The sequence below is a fragment of the Acinonyx jubatus genome, chromosome C1 (genome assembly GCF_027475565.1).
Source record: "Acinonyx jubatus isolate Ajub_Pintada_27869175 chromosome C1, VMU_Ajub_asm_v1.0, whole genome shotgun sequence".
Lineage (NCBI taxonomy): Eukaryota > Metazoa > Chordata > Mammalia > Carnivora > Felidae > Acinonyx > Acinonyx jubatus.
This window is the reverse complement of record NC_069381.1, coordinates 45,941,560-45,961,606: the sequence shown is the minus strand read 5'-3', so window position 1 is coordinate 45,961,606 and position 20,047 is coordinate 45,941,560. Positions and strand designations below refer to the sequence as shown.

General features: G+C 44.1%; 1 protein-coding gene across 3 annotated transcripts in view; it reads left to right on the top strand.

The window, feature by feature from the left end:
- The window catches only part of DAB1 (DAB adaptor protein 1), a 405,747-nt gene that overhangs the window by 74,444 nt on the left and 311,256 nt on the right, over positions 1-20,047 (top strand). The window lies entirely within an intron of this gene.

Here is a 20,047-nt window from a genome sequence, read left to right as displayed (position 1 = left end):
AAAACAAAAGACAACTCACAATATTTTGAGGACTTGACATATGGGTGAGAAAAATAACCTCTTCACTTTTCTGTACCTTCCTTCAGCTTTTAATTCATTCACCCTTTGGGCAAATGTTTCAGAGGGTGTCCAGTACTCCACACGTTGTTCCAGGTTGTTGGGGAACTGCAGTGACAAAACATATTAAAAATTCTTATCCAGGGAGAGCTTCCTGTTCTGGGACATTAAGATCGTCACAAATAAATTAAATTTATAAATGACTTTATAAATTGGCATCTGTACGTGTGTTATAATAATGAAAGTGTAAGTAGAAAAGTAAAGCAGAGGTTAGAAGTATGGGGGTTTTGTTTTACGTGAGGTGGCCAAGAAGGTCTTTCTGAGAACTGACATTTCAATATCTGATGACTGGATGGATATTTAACCATTAATTGTTTGTTGGAAGGATGAATGTTTTAAAATACTAATTGTTTCTGGGGGCACCTGGCTGCCTCAGTCATTTGAGCATCTGACTTTGGCTCAGGTCATGATCTTGTGGTATGTGAGTTGGAGCCCCACGTTGGGCTGTGTGCTGACAGCTCAGAGCCTGGAGCCTGCTTTGGATTCTGTGTTTCCCTCCCTCTCTGTCCCTCCCCCAATAATGCTCTGTGTGTGTCTCTGTCTCAAAAAAATGAATAAATGTTAAAATAAAATAAAAAAAATAATAAAAAATATTAATTGTATCTGTGAGTTAAATTACTTTTCCTTCTTTAAGTAAAGTGTATAGAAGGCTTTCAAACTCCTCCCTGTGAAATCAGGTTGGAGCTGAAATATCACCTAGACTCCACCTCGATCCCCTCCCTTCTCTGAAATCAGTAAGAGCAGCCACACTGGAGCTGATTATGGTGACGCCATGATTTAAGCATTACTCAGCCCAGTTAAGCTCTTTTGTCGGGGAAAGAACGCAGTCTGGGCACCAGTGGCCTTAAGTTCCAGCCTCACCTACCACTTGCGTTTTCTAGCTGTGCAGTTACTGTGGGCCACTTACCTCTCCCAACCTCAGGGTTTTAATTTTTAAACAATGATGATAATGCCCACACCAGCCATGTTTCTCAAGTGCCTGCCAGTTCTTGACCTACAACAGTAGCTCAGCAAATGCTACTCCCCCCCTCTCTCTTTTTTTTAAATTTTTTATCAGTTATGCCCTAGAATGGCTCTTCCTCTGTGGGGAGTAGGGTGCAATGCAAGTGGGAAAATGATGCAAGAGTTTTATCCCACACAGGGGCCCCCAGTAATTGCAGGGCCTGGTACATGATAACCGTCTCATCCCTGCTCATGAACAATGGTATGTCTTAATCATATTTTCCTCGTTAGGAAGGCGCCTGCTAATTACAGTTGTTTTTGCCTTAAGACTGAACTGCTGTTACGAAAATTCTTTCACTGAATCTTTTTTTCCCATTTGGTAGTTATGGAAGGTTGTAGAATATCCAGGTCAGGTGACCGGACCCCGGATGGCACTTAGATGTAAGGTCTTAGGGTTGGGATGCAGGATTAGCTCTGGAGAGGTGATGTTGCTGACCATGGACTTGCTGGGAGTGCTGGAGCCTGGAGAGGAGGCAGTGGCTTCTCTGTCACCTCTGCTGGCTCATGCTCACTCTTGAACCTTGGTGTTCTTTTTCTCAGAGGCAGTTATTAGTATTTTCATTTTTCAGATGAGACTAAATGGAGGTTCAAATATGTTCTTCATTTATCCATAACCATTTACTAGTGATGTTCTATTTGCTACATCCTGAGCTATATGCTAAGTATTGTGCCTGGAGAGCACACGGTCTACACAGGTGCTCCTGCCTAGTCAGAGAGGTAGATCCGCCATGGGAACACAGGTCCCCAGGTCCAGCCCAGTGCTACTTTCATTATATTCTGCCACGGTGTCGGGCATGTGACCCATCCAGAGTTCAAACTATATTATCACTAATATTATTATTAGTGATAATGAAAATAGTCTTCCTGAAAAAGATGGGGCCTTAAAATAATACAGACATGCCAGGAACAGCAAGGTGGATAAGACCATCTGTGGTCGCTGTCCTATTGGGGTAGTGTGTGATAACAACAACAAACCCAACTGGTTTCTTCCCCGTGAGGCTTCGTGCAAGGGGTTGTGTCATACACACTATAAAATCCTAGGAAAGCTTTATGACGACTGTAGCGTTAACCCTGGTTTACAGATGACAAAACAAAGGCTTCAGTATCTTACGTAATTCACCCCAAGCCATGCACCCTGTAGGTGGTACAGCTAGAAATTCACCCCAGGTCTGCATGTCCCGAAGCCTGATCTGGGTGAAGCATAGGTGTTCCTGGGAGGGCATTCCATCTTCATGGGATTACAAGCTGGGACAGAGAGGTCAGTGCACGATCTTATCATGAACCAGCTACATGTCTCTATACTTCTTTCAGTTGGAACTTTCACTCTCCCCTGGGTTCATCGGGGTGACCATGGGTGCCTTTTCATCTGAGAGGCTACTGGGGATGCCTAAACCCACACCACTTGAGCTAATTGTGTACAATTTAGCATTCTCAAAGCGCTGACAGTCCTCCTTCAAACCAAGTGTGAAAGTTTTTAAATTAGCTTTCACAGTTTGATTCACAAGCAGCAAATGCAGAACGGCACAGGATTAATTTTTCCAACCATCACCACGATGGCATAGCTGAAGGCTATCTTAGCTCATTTCCTTTAACAGAGAAGAGGCTGGGCAGAGGCAGTGTTCTTAGGAGAATGACGTTCTAGAAGAGATCTCAGGGCTCTGGTTACAAAACGAATCAGATATACAAATTACATACTGTCAGCATGGAACCCCGGGTGTGGATAGTGGGAGCTTTGCAATTGGATGGTCTTGGTCTGCATCATGGTTCTGTCGATCTTGCAGTATGATGTTCTTGCGCACTGGGAGTCTGAATTACCCTTCTTTAGCCTCAGTTTGCCTCATTGTAAAATGGGGATAACGTTTCCAAATGTCTAAAAAGCTTCTGGTAAGGGTGAAATGATACACTCTGTGTCATGGCTCAACATAGTGGCTGACGTATCAGAGGGATCTCAGTCAATCAGAGCTATTGTTATTAGTGTCCTCCTTGAACTTTGTTTTCCTTGCAAAACTTTTTCACTGTCTTAGGGAGTTTATTTCTTTAGGTAATGTTTATTGAGCAATTGCTATGTGCCATGTGCCATGCCTGGTGCTGGAGATGAAGAGATAACAAAACACAGTCCTACCATGAGGAACTCTTCCTACAGTGGCAGACACATAAAAACATCCTTACAATACAGCACGGTAATTGTGATGATGGCACAAAGAAGGAGCTTCTGACCCACCTTGGAGGGAGAGGTAATAGAAAATGTTGGGGAAAAAAGCAGAGTTTCAAAATATATGTAGGAACCAGCCAGGTAAGATGGTTGGAAGTGAGTTCCAGGTAGAGGAAATAACCCACCACAAAGCAAAGAGGTGAGAAAAGCAAGGTTGACTGTGAGAAGTTCTAGATGGTTCCAAATGGTTGGAACAAATTGTGTATGAGCAAGTTAATTTAATCCTCCCTCAGTTTCCACACCTGTTGGTGGGCATACTGATGGTACCTGCCTTATAAGGCTGTTGCCAGGATAAAATGAGGCATATCAAGGAAAGCACTTGGAATAATGCCTGGCACAAAGTACCCAGAGAATGTTCTCAACACTAAGTAGTTTTGAACAGTGTTCCACAGATGTCATTACCTCAGAGTTCCTAAGGGCTTTTACAATGTAGTGGGTTTTCTGTATCATTGAAAAGGGTTTCTTACACACAGCATTTCCCCCAAGCCTTTTTGACCATTGGATGGGTGAACATTTCTTTTTTGTTTTTTTTTTAATATTTATTTCTGAGAGAGAGAGACAGAGAGAAAGAAAGAGGAAGAGAAAGAGAAAGAAAGAGAGAACACGAGCAGGAGAGGGGTAGAGAGAAGAGGGAGTCACAGAATCCGAAGCAGGCTCTGTGCTGTCAGCTCAAACTCATGACCTGTGAGATCATGACCTGAGCCAAAGTCAGATGCTTAACTGACTGAGCCACCCAAATGCCCCTTTATTCTTGCTAATAATCTTTCTCAGGAGTTTTGTACTCTAAGGTTTGGGAAATGCTGTGATTAGATTCATCAGATGAGATCTGTTTTCTTGTTCTAAAAGAAATTAACCTAGTTCAGAGTCTAATAGCACCCCTCCCCACCATAAATAATGAATGATGAATGAATGAATGAATGAATGAATGAACGAACGAACAAACGAACGAATGGAAAATTAAGAGTTCTGGTTAGGGACCTGTTGTCTCCTGTTTATGCCTTTGCTTAACATTTAAGTTAAAAAATCACATTTTTTTGACTCACAGGGTTAGAACCTAAAGGATTAGAAGGGGGTTTCCCTTTGTTTATTTTAATTGGTTTCTGGTATTCATGCCAAGCTAATAGTTTTTTTGGTACAGGTATTTGCAGGCGTGGAGTGGACAGTTGAAATATCCACAGTGCACAGAAGTAAGCCCTATGGCTTGTCTGCTTAGTACTGAAACCAAGGCTTGGTGGCAGATGATCTCCCAGCTTCCTCTGAGATGCACAGTAGTGCATGAACCAGGCTGGCTCCATCCGTGTGAACAGAGGGAGGAACTGAAATGGAAGGGGCTGGTGGGGGGGTTTGGACACAGGGATGCATCAGAGATACAGCACGGGAGTTAATAAGCAAATGCACGCCGATCAAACCACCCACGGCAGCATCTCTGCTCAGCACTTACCAGCTGTGTACCCTGGGGCAAGTTCCTGATTTCCAGGAGCCCCATTTCCTCGTTTCTAAAATGTGGGTGGAGGGCAGCAGTCACCTCATGGAGCTGCTGAGGGTTACCGTGTGAAGCTCGGATGCTTTTACCTGGGCGTGGGAAGGGCTGCATGTCGGCAGCTGTGGCACTTCCTGGGCAGCTCCTTCAGCCTCTCCCAGCCTCCATTTCCCGTGATCTTCATGCCCGACATCTGGAACTGCTGAGGGGATGAAAAGAAGTAAAGCGAGTGGGTGCTCGGGACGTGACTCCGCCTGGGGGGACCTCCTAGTGCAGAGTTCAGGTGCTGGTTTCCTAGCTGTGAAGCCTTCCCCATCTCCCGTCTATGCTTCTGCTGCCTCGGTACCCACTTAGGGTGGTTTTGAGGGCTCCCTGGTGCAGCTTGAGGCCGGGTGAGAGATTGACGGACTGACGCTCAGTAAATGTTAACTATTGTTACATACTGAGCCTGGCTGGCCAGATGTAGCCTGCACACGCAGCCTCTGAAGGAATGGAAGTAAATGTAGATTGTGTCTCCACGTGGCCTAGCAGACGGTTACAGTGGCTGCGTTTCCTCGGTGGCCGCAGGAATCAATACAGATGGCTGGCTGCCCAATCAATTCAAGTACAGTGTATCTGATAGACAGACTTTACGGGCCGTGACACACAGATGCGGAGGTTTTCCCGAGCCGCGGCGGCTCGATGGATTTTCACTGTTTGCTCCTCATTAGATCCAGGGTGCTTATTTTCCAACACAGAATGCATGCAAATTGACAACAGGCACATGCTTTTAAATGTAATCAAGAAGAATGAGCTTGTGTACCAGCATTAATTTGCCTTAGTCCAATGTCAGGATTTCCAGAGTTTTATGATTCGTGTTTTTGTCTGGGGTCTCCTCTTTCTGGAGAAGGGCTTAGTCATATAAGTGGTGTCTTAGCTCTTTTTCCCATTTTCAAATGAATCAAACCAGGGTAAATGTGCAATAGTGCCTGCTATGCAGATCCCTTTCCACTGGGGGTAACTTGAAGGATACAAGGATTTTGCTTCTGCTCTCTGGCCTCTTCCAAACATGCCTGAGTGACCGGCGTTGAAATTTCCATCACGGGACAAATCCAGTGAATGAATCCCAAGCAACTTAGGCTCTGCTCAGTCTCCACGATCCCCGCAAAGCTCCGGAGCTCTGCCTCCCTGGTGTTCGCTTGAAAATTAATTAAGTGCTGCTTCAGAATAACATATCTTATTGCTTAAACATTAACACCTTTTGTTGACACTTGACTTTCTGGCACTCTGTGTCATTTCGTCATAACTAGATTGTAAGGACTGTGATAAGGGATCATGTGTTAATTTTTGCATTCAACATATACTTCTAATCATGATTTTTGAAAACTCCTATAGCATCTAATATAGCATCATGTATGTTCAGCAAATACTGGTTGGCCTTTGATTAAAAGGTGACTTTGTAAAAATGAGACTATTAATACCTTAAATATACCAGCTCAATTAACGTGTCAGCCTGAAATCATTGGTCTGTAATCATTTCTTATTCCCACTTTACGTTCTTAAGTGTACCCTTACAAATAGCAATCTAGTAATAAGAATGTAACAGAGTACTCTGTTAAAGGCTTTGAAAACGGTTTATTAAAGAAAGAAGTCTTATTTTTTTCCTAAGTCCGTAGGAAGGAAATGGGCAGGAAAATTATGGGGATGGACATGTGATGAGTAGGGACAGTGTGTCAGGCTTCTCTCATTTGACCTTCACTCAGCAATAAACTATTCATTATCTCTGTTTGACAGATGGGGAAACTGAGGCTTAAAACATGTTAGTCATTGGGCCAAAATAATATAGCTTCTAAACACTTAGAGTTTATTAACTACTTGCAAAGACATATCTCATTTGTACCATTCAGTAGACTTATGTGGGCTTTCTTGGTGGCTTTATAGCTGAGATTATAAAGCCAAGAAGATTTGTCCAAGGCCCCTGCACCTGTCAGAAGCAAGACGATGACAAGCACACAGGACTGTGGACCCCCAAGACTGCGTTTGAGCAATATCACATTATCGTGCTCTGAATGATAGCTCTGTGAAGACTTACAGGCTTATATGGGATTCTAGCTTCCTATACAATGCTTAAGCAGAGCCAGATCCCATTCATGTGCTTAACTGGCTCCATTTGCCTCACAAGGCTATGTTAAGTATCAGTCCATTTCTAATTCTTGAAAAGAAATTGTAAAAAGTAACTGAGCTTTATATCCAGATGCTCAGGTTCAGGCTACCAGATAGATACTGAGAAGGCCCCTGGAAGGACAGGATTGAAATGGTAAAGAAGGACGCATACCTGTTGTTTTTTTATATACCTACAGCCGCCATCTACAGTGAACAAGGGGTCTTTGTTCCTGATTATATTACAGGAGTTAGGTTTTTTTCAGGTAAAACTGTCTTTTTTATAAATTGGGACGTAAGGAATGCAAGTAGGGAAGGGGATGGATAGAGAGGGAAACGAGGAGGGAAAAAGCATGAATGAAAGACCTTGGAATCCTGGAAGTTCCTGGGGCAGAGGGAATCTGGGTGCTCCTGATCTGTGGAGGGTACTCATGGCAGCCCAAGCATGTGAAGAAGCACTTTTTTCTTTCTCCACTCACTCACAAATTCATTAGCACCTGCTCCTGCCACAGGCGCTGTTCTAGGTGCTGAAGGTCCAACAGTACATCAAACAGTCTCTGTCATCGCATGGGGTTTACAGTGTAGTTGGGAGATTTGCACAATAAACAAAATTAACATGCAAGTTACATGGTATATTAAAAAGTTTTATGGGGGGAAAATAGGGGAGGCAGATCCGGAGCACAGGGGTGGGGTTTATAATTTTAAATAGGGAAATCATAAAAGGCTTCCTTCCCTCAGAAAGTGGCATTTGAGCAAATACTCCAAGGAAGGTATGGGTGCCTACTGTTAGGATATCTGAGACCGAGGGAGCAGTATGTTCAAAGGGCAGGAGCATGTCCTGTGCATTTGAAGAGTGGCAAGACGCAAGAGTACCTGGAACAGGGTAAGGGAGAAAGAAAACAGTAGCGAAGGAGGTCAGAGAAATTAAGGGAGTCAGGCAGGAAATTCATAGAAAGCTTTATAATATCACAATGGAATCCAATGCTTTTGAAGATAAATTGTAGGGGAGCCTGAACAGAGACAGAGAATGCAGTGAGGAGTCATTGTGGTAACGAACGAGAAAGCTGATGGTGGTTTGCAGCAGAGTGTTAGCTGTGCATTTGGTGAGAAGTTTGGATTCTAGATAGACTGGTTCAAGTGCTTTTTGAGTTTGTGCTTGTGTGCCAGGCCCTGAGACACAGGGCACTGAATAGTTGGAGAATCCACATCCTTTAGGAGTGAATTAACATGCACTCCATTTGAGAACGCTCCTTCGAGAGACTGGTACCCTGGAGGAGAGGCAGTGCTGTGTTGGAGAAGGAGACAGGCCTTCAGGGCTCCAGTCCTGCCCCACCATGTGCTGGGAGGGGGACCTTGAGGAGCAGTCATTTAGCCTCTGAGTCTGTTTCCTTACCTGTAAAATGGGAGGATGATATCTATTTACTTGTGTACTTAACTACATGTATAAATAACAAATACACATTGCTTGGGGAAATTCTCTTACTGAATTGGGTATACATAGAGAGGTAACGTCTAGAGACTTGATGTTATGATGAAGAGCTCAGACTCAGAAGCCGACCTCTCCCAACCATTATAACTATGTAATCATGGGCAAATTACTTAACCCCTCCATGCCTCATTTGTAAAATGGAAAAGGTGAACCTACTTATTAAGACTGGTGTATGGATTAACTGGGTTAATATGTAAGCATGTAGAACAATGCCTGACATGTGGTAATTAAAACGAGTCCCTAGCGTTGTGGTGAGTTCCAAGGAAGTTGTTCAGAATATCTTTAGATCATTAGCATATTTGAGCAGCATTATCCCGGGACATTCTTTATTTCTATGTTTTCAGAATCCAAATTTTGTGTAAATGGCCAGTTTCAGTGAAACCGAATCCATGTATTTGGTTCTCTGTTAACTCATCCTGTACAGCCACAATCCCTCTTTAATTTCTTCTTGGATTAGTCATGTTTACCAACAGCTCCAAAAATAGATCCCAGCCTTCAGAAAGAAAACTACAATAGCTATAACAAGGTATTAGAGGCTGCATAAACTTGTCTTACTTGAAGTTAATGTGAAAAATGTGGGGGGAAAAAAAGGGAAAATTTCGAAAATTAGGCAATGATGTTTAACCAAAATGACATGTGCATCTCTGAATGTAAATGCACAACTGCGTTAATGCCTTGCCGGCTGCCTGCCGTCCTGAGGTTTTATCACATCATAATGCAGTGATGAGGTATTTCTTTGCTTTTTTTAGTTTTTCCACTCGCAGATGCCAACAATGATTATTTGTAATTTCAGAAATAAAGATGCTCAAAAGCAACATCTGTGATTCCATATTTTTCTGTGGAATTCAGATTGTGCATCTTACTCCTCTCTGTAGCTGGGGAATATTTGCAGTCAAACATAATTCCTGTATACCTGATTTAGCTCTGGGCCAGACTGACTAAAAGGTTTTAAAACAGTGCCCATGCTCTCATGATCTACACTATGTGGATCCCCGACCTTTTAATCCCCATTTCCTTTAATACAAATAAAAGAGAGTTTATCAGTTGATTCAGATGAGTGGGAGTGTGCCATGTAAATTTCAAGGAATTATGCACTAAATTACAGTACCCATTTGGGGGCTTAAATATTATTCTCCACTACACAAACCTGGCATGGATTTTATTTTAAATGAAATGGCACACAGTGGCAGGCAATTATTTTTGTTATTGTATTTCCCATCCTGGCCTCCAGAACCTAAGGACAAAGGGAGGGGATGTTCATTTATAAGTTGCCCTCCTGAATTGTTCTTGAAGTGCAATTTAATCCTCATATCAAGCAAAGTCTAATGCTGTATTTGCCAGTAAAATAGTCATTTGCATTTTTTATTGACAATACAAATTGTGTTTAATCAGGCAGTCGGCATGTTAGCATTTCCAAATGATTGAAGACCCAGTTTTGTTCAGACTACATCCCACTTTGGGTCAGATGTATTTTGTTCTTTTTAATTATCAGAGCACATAAAGTTGCTTTGGAACGCTGTGCTTTTTTTTTTTTTCTTAATTGTCCATGCCCCACATAGCTTGTCTCCAGAAGAAAGCCAGGAAGCCCTAAGTTCTTGAGTTTACACATTTACAGATGTCAGCCCAGCCTAGAAGAATAGTGAGAAAAGATTTGTACTGAGTAACTTATTGGATCGTTGAAAAGACTGTGGAGAAACGGACACAGTCCTGGACCACAGATCCCAAGGTGGTGGCTTGATTATCGTTACCAGAAAGACATGGTCAGTTTTCAGCTGTGTGGTACCTCACCTCTCAGAGCTTCAGTTACGAACAGGAAGGACAACAGTCTCCCCTCACTTTCTTTAGGATTTTCATGAGGTTTTATCCTTTGAGAGGTAGCTTAGCTAAGCAGGGCGAGGAGCCTGGCCCCACTCTTCCTAGCTCGATGGCCTCAGGCAGGTTTACCGGTCCCTCCTTCACCATCCTCATCAGTATGGTGGGGACAGTAATAGCACCTGCTTCACAGGGCTGTTGTACGAGTTAATATATAGAAAGCTTAAGATAATGCCTGGCCTCTGGGAAGTGCTATTTATGATATTATCATCATCATTCTTCGTATTAATAGTGTTTCCTCACAGGTTTATTGTGTGGATGAAATCAATTCATATTTGTAAAGTACAAGAAACCCTGTAACACATGGTTTTATAACTATTTGCCGTTATTTTTATTATTGGTTATCTATCATTTATTAAGTGCTCACAGTATGAAAGGCATTAAGTCAGGGATTTTTGTAGCAACCCGTGAGGGACAGGGCATCCTCACTTCACTTTGCAGATAAGGACAAAGGCGGAGCAGCTAAGCCCCTCCCTGGGGAGGGAGGGAGCCCCAGGCGGGACCTGAGAACAAGGCGGCTGCCCTCTCACATCTGGGCTTCCTCAGTCCCCAGCTTGGAGTCCACTCCAGACGGGTGTCCTCTGAGCTGCATTCCAGGCCCTACCTCGTACAGGGCCACACAGTTTCATCTTCCCTGCACATTCACCACAGTGACCTTGGCCGGGCCTCACTACCTCACTCACACCCACCAGGACAGTTGCCCCTTGGCCTGCTTGTCACTACTTCTCGGCAACAGGAACCCAAGGCCCGTGGACCTGTTACTATTTTCTTTTCCTCTGCAAAGACCTCGCCCAGCTATGTCGCTCTTCCCTACCTCCTGGAGCCCCGTCTTTGTCCTATTGTTCCCAGCCCGATGCGCGGTGCCCAGGATGCGGTATCAGGATTCTCGTTTGTTTCGGAGTAGACATTCGGTGATAATTGAAAATACCAAATTTGTTTACGTTGGTCCACATAGACAAAAGATTATAATCATAGCAAACGTTGTTTGAGAGTTTGCTGTGTGCCAGATCTGTTCTAAGCACTTAATACATATTAATTTATCTCCTTCCCACAGCAACACTAGGCAGCCGGTACTAATACTATCTGCGATCTCCAGATAAGTCACTGGACCATAGTCTGTAGGGAGCCGGGGCAGCATGGCGAGGGCAGGACTGGCTGCTCTCAATATGTTCCATTGCCCCTTGTTCTCGTCTGTGTCAGCTGGGGGTGCAGGGCACAACTCTCCCCGCACCACACCCCTGCAGGTGATACGAGAGAGGGAACATGAAAAGGGGAAGAATCCAGGGTTTATGGGGCATGCACGTGCCAGGTCGAGGGCTACATCTTTTACCCATGTTAACATGTGACATTGACAACAACCCTGTCAGGTAAGTATCATCCTCCTCGTGTTAGATATGAGGGTGTGGGGAACCTGAGCTGCTGAGTGATTTGCTTTGCCATATGCAGTTATGTGGCAAAGCTGGGATTTGAACCCAGGTCTCCCAGCTGTGAAGTTCGGACTGTTGCTTCGGTTTATGTTCTTCCCTCTCTCCCTCCCTCTAGTTTTAGGACGATGGTGGCAAAACAGCCAAGGTGCCTGCCTTAAAGAGGCTTACCTGCTAGACAGGGAATTGGTCAGTAAGCAAACAGATAATCATATAAGCAGACCATTACAGCTATGAGGGAGATCAATGGGGTGACTGAGAGAGCCCCTGATCTAGGAAGCAGGCCCTTAATTAGGGTCCACAGAGAGGATATCTCTGTGGTCCAGTGGAGGTGAAGGAGACAGCTGTGCAAAGAACAAGGCAGAGAATCCCAGGCAGATACACCAGCAAGGACAGAGCTCTGAAGCACAGAAAAGTACAGGATATTTGAGGAACAGAAAAAGGGCAGCATGCCTGGTGTGAGGCAGGCAGAGGTCAGATCAAGCAGGGCCTCACAGAACAGAGTAAGAAGTCTAGATAATTTTCTCACTTCCATAAAATTTAGAATAAAATTAGCCCCATGACCCTGAGCCATCTGAGTCTGCAGTTTTTAATCTGTTCGCCGTGTGTAATAATCCCTGCCCTGTGTCCATCTCAGGGATGGATTGAACATCAGATGACACAAGGAAATCTTACAGGCATTCTACAGAAGTCGCAGAGAGGAATGAGTGATTTATCTGACCACATTTATATGTGTGAAAGAGAGGAGTTCTTGGAAGTCTGACTGTATAAAGAAGGCAAGCTGAGCGTTGGAATTCCTGAGCAATGAGTCTCTGCTTAGCTAGGACTGGTAGTCATAGTGGTAATAGTATGATGATAATAATATATGCCCAGTAAGCTCTTGCTATGTGCCAGACTCAAGCGAAGCTCTTTAAAGGCATTATCAGTTAGTCCTCATGATACCGTAGAAGACACACATATTATGACTTCCTTCATTTGTCAGTTGAGGGACTGAGGCACAGTGAGGTTAAGTCTCTGCATCCTTGGGCTTGGTTGTGAATAACTAAAAATTCAACAGCACCTGGCCTGAACAAGCAGTATGTTTCTTTTAATTATAAAAATCCCACACAGAGAGTAAACTGGTGCTGGTAAATCCGCTCAAGAAAGTCATCAAGAACCCAAGGTCCTCTGCCTGTTTGCTCCATCATCCTTAACGTGTAGTTTTTGTTCCTCATAAATGCAGAGTAGCTGCTGCAGCTCCAGTTTTCTCATATATATCTCAAATCAGGGGGGAGAAGGAGAGCCAAAAGAGATGAGCAGTGGTGGCAGGGATAAACTTTTTCGTCTTTTGAGGCTTTCGGGAAAGGGCAGTGTTCATCTACATCTTCTTTGCCTCTGACTGGGATGTACAACCAAACCTAGCTGAAAAGGAAGCAGGATTCTGGAATTTCACTTTATAGTTGAATGGGCACAGGTTACAGAGAAGGGTATTAGAAATTGAGTTAGTGAGCCAGGCCCCAGTCACCCTGCCAGTACATGGTGAAAGCTCCCTACTGGGAAGAGACTTAGGAATCTTGGACTCGCTATTTAACCTCTCTATGCCAATAATTTTCACTTGTAAAATAGGAATAATAAGAGTTTTTGAATAGTGGGGTTTTTGGGGGCAGATAAAATTAAGATAGTCCTCAGAAAGCAATTGCCATAGCGTCTGGCATATAGTTAAGCACACAGCAAATATATGTACTTACTGTAGTACATATATTTGTTCTTACTGTTACATTGTTACTGTTATTGTTAGCAGTTTCTGTGCCAGCGTTTATGAATGATGGGCAGGGGTGAGAGAGTCGGAGATGAAAAGGATGGGTGTTTACAGAAAGGCTCTTTAGATGGCTACAGAGATGAGGCTGCGTTCACTAGGAAGAGGAGAGGGAGGGCTGTTCCTGACGGAGGGAACAGTGTATGCTTAGCAGGTGCCAAGTCACACAAGGGTCACTCTGCACGGCCTGTTAAGAAACTGCATGTATTTCTAACACACTGCAAAGTGGTGTGAGGGTCAAGGGCAGCCAGGCAGTCATGAGCAAGATTTCCTGAGTACTGCCTTTATGTTGAGCACCTCCCTATGCCCCAGGGACACAATGAACAGTGAGGTGAAGCCCCTGCTCTCCAGAAGCACATCACATCGACACTCGGTTTTCTCATTTGCCAAATGCGGGAAAAAAATGAAAGAAGCCTAAATTGTGTTAACCATCTGCTCTGTGACAGATTCGAGGGTAGATGTTTTGTGGATGTTGTCTCATTAAACTTCGAGGTCATTATTACTCTCTCCATCCGACAGGTGAGTAGAAGAGTCCACAAGCTGTCCAGGATCACCCAGCTAATAAGTACTACAGCAGGGATTCAGTTCAGATTTCTGACTCCGGAACCTGTGTGCTCTGCTTGCTGTACTGCTTCCAGAACCCTGGGTAGTACACACACACACACACACACACACACACACCTGGTGATGCAGCAGTATCTGAGAGCACCTTAGAGCCAGAGGCAATATAAACATCAAGAGCTGGGATATTTTATTTTATTTTATTTTATTTTATTTATTTATTTATTTTTAATTGTTTTAATTTATTGTGTTTTTAAGAAAAGAGTAAAGTACTTTCTTTACTACTACAGTAAATTTCCATAAGCTTGTCAATTCCTTCCCAGCCAAGCTGATTAGCCAGACTGGAGCCATCGAGGTTGCGTACGCAAAGGAGGATGGCTTGATTGTATTTCAGCGCCTTAGCTGTCATTGAGCTGCCTTCCTAAATATGATCCTTATTGCCCTGCTCACCCCTCTATAAACACCACTGCAATGAAAGCATAAAACATTAAAAACATCTCCTGGGTGACTGCTATTGCCTTTTGAATTAACACCAGAAATGCTCATTTGAGAGATGTGGTTTAACTCGAGCGATATTTCTTGACGGGTTAATGAATATCATATGTTATCCTTTAACCTAATATAACACCATCAATTATTTAGTTATTTTTATTGATTGACCTCTTCCAGATTATTTAATAGTAGATTTTTCACTATTTAGAAGATTTAATGCTGAGCACTCAGGCACCCTCTTTCGCTATTAAGGGGTGTCCTCTAAATATAGAGGGGTGGGTACACATTCTTATTATATTTTTTTTGGAAGAGACAAATTGCAGGTCATCCTGGAATTAGTGAACATGATGCATACATAACCATGTAAATCTACACATAACAACAAGTTGAACTGCTGATGACACCGGAGATAGGGTTTCAAAGGGGCAGATAATCAAGCCTGCATAGAGTTACTGTTTAAATATGCAAAAAGCAGAAAGGCCATCCTGGAAAGAGAGAGTGTGCATCAAAACTAGCACCAGTATCAAATACAAGCAATGGCCTGTAAAAGCACATGTGTCCCTGAGTTTGTAACCAAGAACTAGAAAGCAATATGAAACTGTGTTCCTTTGGCTTGTATTTTGGGACACAGTTTGTGTGTTCTCAGGGGCTCCTCATGGGCTGACAGGAAGGAAGGAGGAGGAGTCTGGAAGGCAGGCTGCCCGGGATCCATTTCTCTTGGGACACTAATTAGTTCCCTGACTCTGGGATTGATTGGCCTGCAAAGCCACATCTCTTTCTTGACTAGAATCTAGCTGTCTTTACAATGGGCTCTGGCTGCTTTGTGGGACCTTGTGCTGGGCTGGGAGAAGTTATGGAATGGAGAAGCATATGAATTATAGAATTACAGAAAGGTGGGATACTGGAAGGCCAGAAATTTTCTCATGCAGGAAGATGGAATTTGGAATTTGTTTCCAAAAGTGTTGTCAACATTAATAATTTTTCCTAAGGCCCTCCTTTCATGTCAGCCTATTATCACTCACCATAAGTTGATACTCCTATTAATTTTGTTAGAATAGCCAGAATTAATCTAGAGATTTCTAATTTGCAAAGTTATCCTTAGATAGATTCTTTCCTCTCTCATACCTTGCATGGGTATTTGTGATTTCAAACAGGTGTCCGACCTCCCCAAGTTTTCTCCCCAGTAGTTTTAAGTCAGTAAGGAAAACAAGAATCCTATCTTGGTCTTCAGGTATAGAAACTGGTGGGAAGGCAGAGAGAACCGGGAGGTCAGAAGAGATAGTGTTGAATCCTGGCACTTCAGTTGTTACTTTGTATATGTGCTGCCCAAGTGAGCACATCCAGTTACTCCATAAAAGCCTTCGCGTCCATAATATTAAAACATTGAAATAAACCTGACCAAGAAAATGATAGAGGCATATAGTTCATTGAGGCATATGAAAGTCCTTATTACTGGGGAATATAGTGCTTGTGTGTAGGATTCTTCTAGCCTTGGGATAATGCCAACCACCTGCCTTCTTGGAAACCACGTGGCCCACCTCCACAGTGGACACCTGTAATCTATTATGGCGTTCTTTTCCATGAGCCAATGTGTAGCCTCAAAATTTCTTGTGGCACAGCCCTCCAGGTTGCCACTTGCCAGTTGATCAGATTTGGCAAGCCGGATGAAAACTCACATGCCATCCTAGACCTGGCCTAGATTTTGGGCCCAGACCTACCCTCACCCTCCCTCCTTCTCTTCAGAGGTAGGCATTTCTCTGTTTTTGAAATCAAGTGATCTACCCAGAAAATTCATGAACCCAGCCACCTCTCAGAAGCTAGAAAGATGTGCTCCCTGTGGCTGATTAGGTGGCAGCTATGTGAAATATCACCCTGCAGAATTCACCAGCCATCACGGGTAGCAGACAACCTGGTAAGGCCAAGATATGTATATTTTTAGACCCAGGAGGCTCAATAGTATGTGGTTTGCAATGATTAGATACCTTCCCCCAAATAGGACCTGCTGGGGTCCTTAGAGACCCTACTTAAAATATGTCACTGAGAATTGTTTTTAAACATCCTAAAGGTAACTGAGACCTGAATTTCAGGCCCATCAGTCCCCAACATTCACGTTTTTCACTTTTTAGTCTCTTTGACTTTGAGGAAAATGAACTTTGGCAAAGTAAGTAATTTGGCCATGTACATCTCAGGGGGCCACTAAGAAGCTGCCCTGTCCGCAGGATGGGAATCCTTTTCTTCCCGTTTTGGTTCCATTTTCTGGCAAGCTTATTGCCATTTCTCTTAGCGTTTACATTTCCCTTTCCTTGCCAAGGCACAGGAGATGTGTTCTGACACACGGCGTCATTTTAGTGATCGCTTAGCCTTCTTTTTGCTCCTTACTTCTCCCACGGTGGAGCTAATCATTTCTGGGGCTTGATGAGCAGGCTTGACTGCAGGCCTGAAGAGACCCTGTCTATAGCTCCAGAGGACTGGAAGATAGTTTCCTTGTGGGTCAGGGACAGATGCATTCCCACAGTCAGAGAAGTTAGCAACACATGCCTCCCTGACAGGAGGCTGGATTGCAGGAGGGCAGTCGTGGCGTAAGCCTGGAGGAGACTGATGTGCATTTCTGCCTTCTCTGAGGGCCCATACTCTAGATTGCTCAGCAGGCCTCCCAAATGTGATCCTGCGCACATAGCCCCACCTAGTTTTTCTTGTAAAGATGGCCTCTTGTGGAAAAAGACTGCGCAGCACTGCCGGTCATGGACTCAATGTCCCCGTTCTGATATTCCTATGTTAAAGTCAACCCCTAAGGTGATGGTATGTGGAGATAGGAATTTTAGGAGGCAGCTAAGTGTAGATGAGGCCATAAGGCTGGTGCCTTCACGATGGGATTAGTGCCCTTGTAAGAGGAGGCACCAGAGAGCTTGCTTTCTCTCCACTGTGTAAGGACGCAGCAAGAAAATGCTCTCTGCAAGGCAGGAGCAGCAGCCTCCACCAGAAACAGAATCTGCCGGTACCTTGATCTTGGACTTCCTAGACTTCATAACCGTGAGAAATAGCTGTGTGCTGGGTAAGCCGCTCACTGTCTGGTATGTTGAGGCAGCTCCAGCAGACTAAGACACTGCCTGCTCTGTCTTCGTAGAGAGTGTTGAGCAGAACACCAGGCACCAGTGCCAGGAGAGGACTCCTGCTTGTGGAGGATAGCAGAGATCATCACACTGGCAGCCACCAGGGACGAGAAGTCCAAACACTTCTGCCCACTGTGTCTTCGTATCATAGTCACCACGGAAAACAGCACCGTCAGGCACCAGATGGATCAGTAGTGCGTTCACAGAGAGAAGAGACAGAACAGGGTCAGCTCCGATACCGGGCATCAGTCTCCCAAGACCAGTGGGTCCCCTGGTGGTGAAAGCAGAGCCCTTGGCCTACACACACCCGTCTCTGTCTCAGTAGAACAACTGTGACCCATCCCCTGTGCAGTCTGAAATACTGAAAGCTGGGTGCACACCCTTAAACAGAACAAAGGAGAGCACACGGAGGCTGCAGCAGGGAGATCTTTCCCATACAAGGGGGTAAGCCCGGCACAGATGGTGTGGACTCTTTCTTTGTCAGCCCGTATTCCAGGCCCAATACATTCCTATATGGCTGACCCGGGGTTTAAGTACTACATACATTCACAAGACTGACATTCCCAACAATCACGGCGGGCATGGTCACATCAAAGGCTCTGACAAGTCCAGGATTGGAGAGAGACCTTAACCCCATGCTTCTTCTACTCACCTGTCCAGAGAGCGCATTTTCAAAGCACTTCCATGGGCTGGTTTTCTGGAGAAGTCACTTTGGGGAAAGTTGGATGAGGTCATAGTTTTCCCTCCTTTGCCTCCTGTTACCTTCAGAGTTTATGTCTGCATCAGGCAGAATGTGAGCATTATCCTTTTTGTTTGATCTTGAGCCTAGATGTCTTAAAGTTCCTGTCCACGGAAGAACTGGCCAGTTCATGGGCTGACCAGAGTAAGGTAGACTGAGTGTACACAGCCCGACATTTTGAATATTAAGGGAAATTATGGAAAGGACCAGAGTGGTCACCTTATGGTGCAGGGTTAATTATCCCCAAACATTTCACTGCTGGACTGAGCTCCCTGAGGGAAAGGAGCGTGTCCTATTCATTATGTCCATGCCCAGCGGAAGCATAGAGCCCGAAGAAATCTCTCATAAGTGCCTGTTGAGTAAATGAAATCATTTGCAGGTGATGACAGATTCATACACCTTTAATACTGGACAGAAGCCAAGTAATTATTTAGCCCAAATTCATTTTAGAAACAAGGAAATAACCAGAAAAACGTTTGAAGACATCCTGGGCCGGTGATGTGGCCCTCGTGTTGCAGGTTTGGAAAAGAACAGTGAGGTCCAATTAGTTCTTGATTCTTTCTCTGGGTTGGGACCTCATATGGGGATGGGTTTGCCCATTATTCCAGTTTACTTTTAGTAATTCACTTCAACGACTATTGTTACCTACTTATAGTGGCTGGCTGTTACTTAGTTCAGGCTGCTGTATGAAGGATAATAATAAATAAAGTGCTGCGGGCTGAGTGGCTTGTAGACAACAGGAATTTGTTTCTCACAGTTTGGGAGTCTACAAGTCCGAGGGCAGAGTGCCAGCGGGTTCTCAGGGAATCACCTGAAACCCGAACAGAGCTACTACACACAGCGACTAGAGCATGGAGGAGGGGAGCCAGTGCCATGCTGGGCAGGTGTTGAAGGTAGTGGACAGGGGATGCAACTGTGAAAGTTTTTCACGGGATATAGAGTGTGGAACATTGTCCTAAAGAATAACTCGAGGGTTGCTGGGAATGGGGGACAAGAGAGCCAAACCGGGGCGAGTCTTGAGCAGAAGCTTAGAGGCTGAGAGGGAGGGTGGCTGCAGCACAGAGGAAGACACAGGAGGGGGGACAGGACCTTCAGAGCCCTGCCACACGAAGCTATTTAGACTGCGAGCGATCCCTGTTTCTTAGCCCTCCCCTCCAATGCACATAGCTAATGGAATGTTTTTTTATGGACTACAAGACCCACATTAACACGGTCTACTTTTAATGCCATACAATGGGCGAAAATCTCTTGGTTTTATTGACTGCTTCTTTATCTGACTTTACCTAATTGGAAAATAAACAGATAAAATGATACCTTTACTATAGATGAATAATTCATGTTGTCTTTGTCTTTTTGTCAGAAAAGAAAGCCTAGCAGATCTGTCTTTAAATTAGGATATCTGGTAGATGAGAGAAAAATGTGAGCGATTAACTCCAAATTGAGTTCAGTGTGAATTTCTGAGAACCGGAGTCCTCCTCCGTAATGAAGTCTAGATTGGTTCACGTAACGGTTCACCTGGCTCTGGTGGAGCCCAAATTCAGAGCATATGAGTGCTATTGACCTGTTAATTTGAAATGTTTTAATCTGCATAAAAATGGATTGTATTAATTGTTTC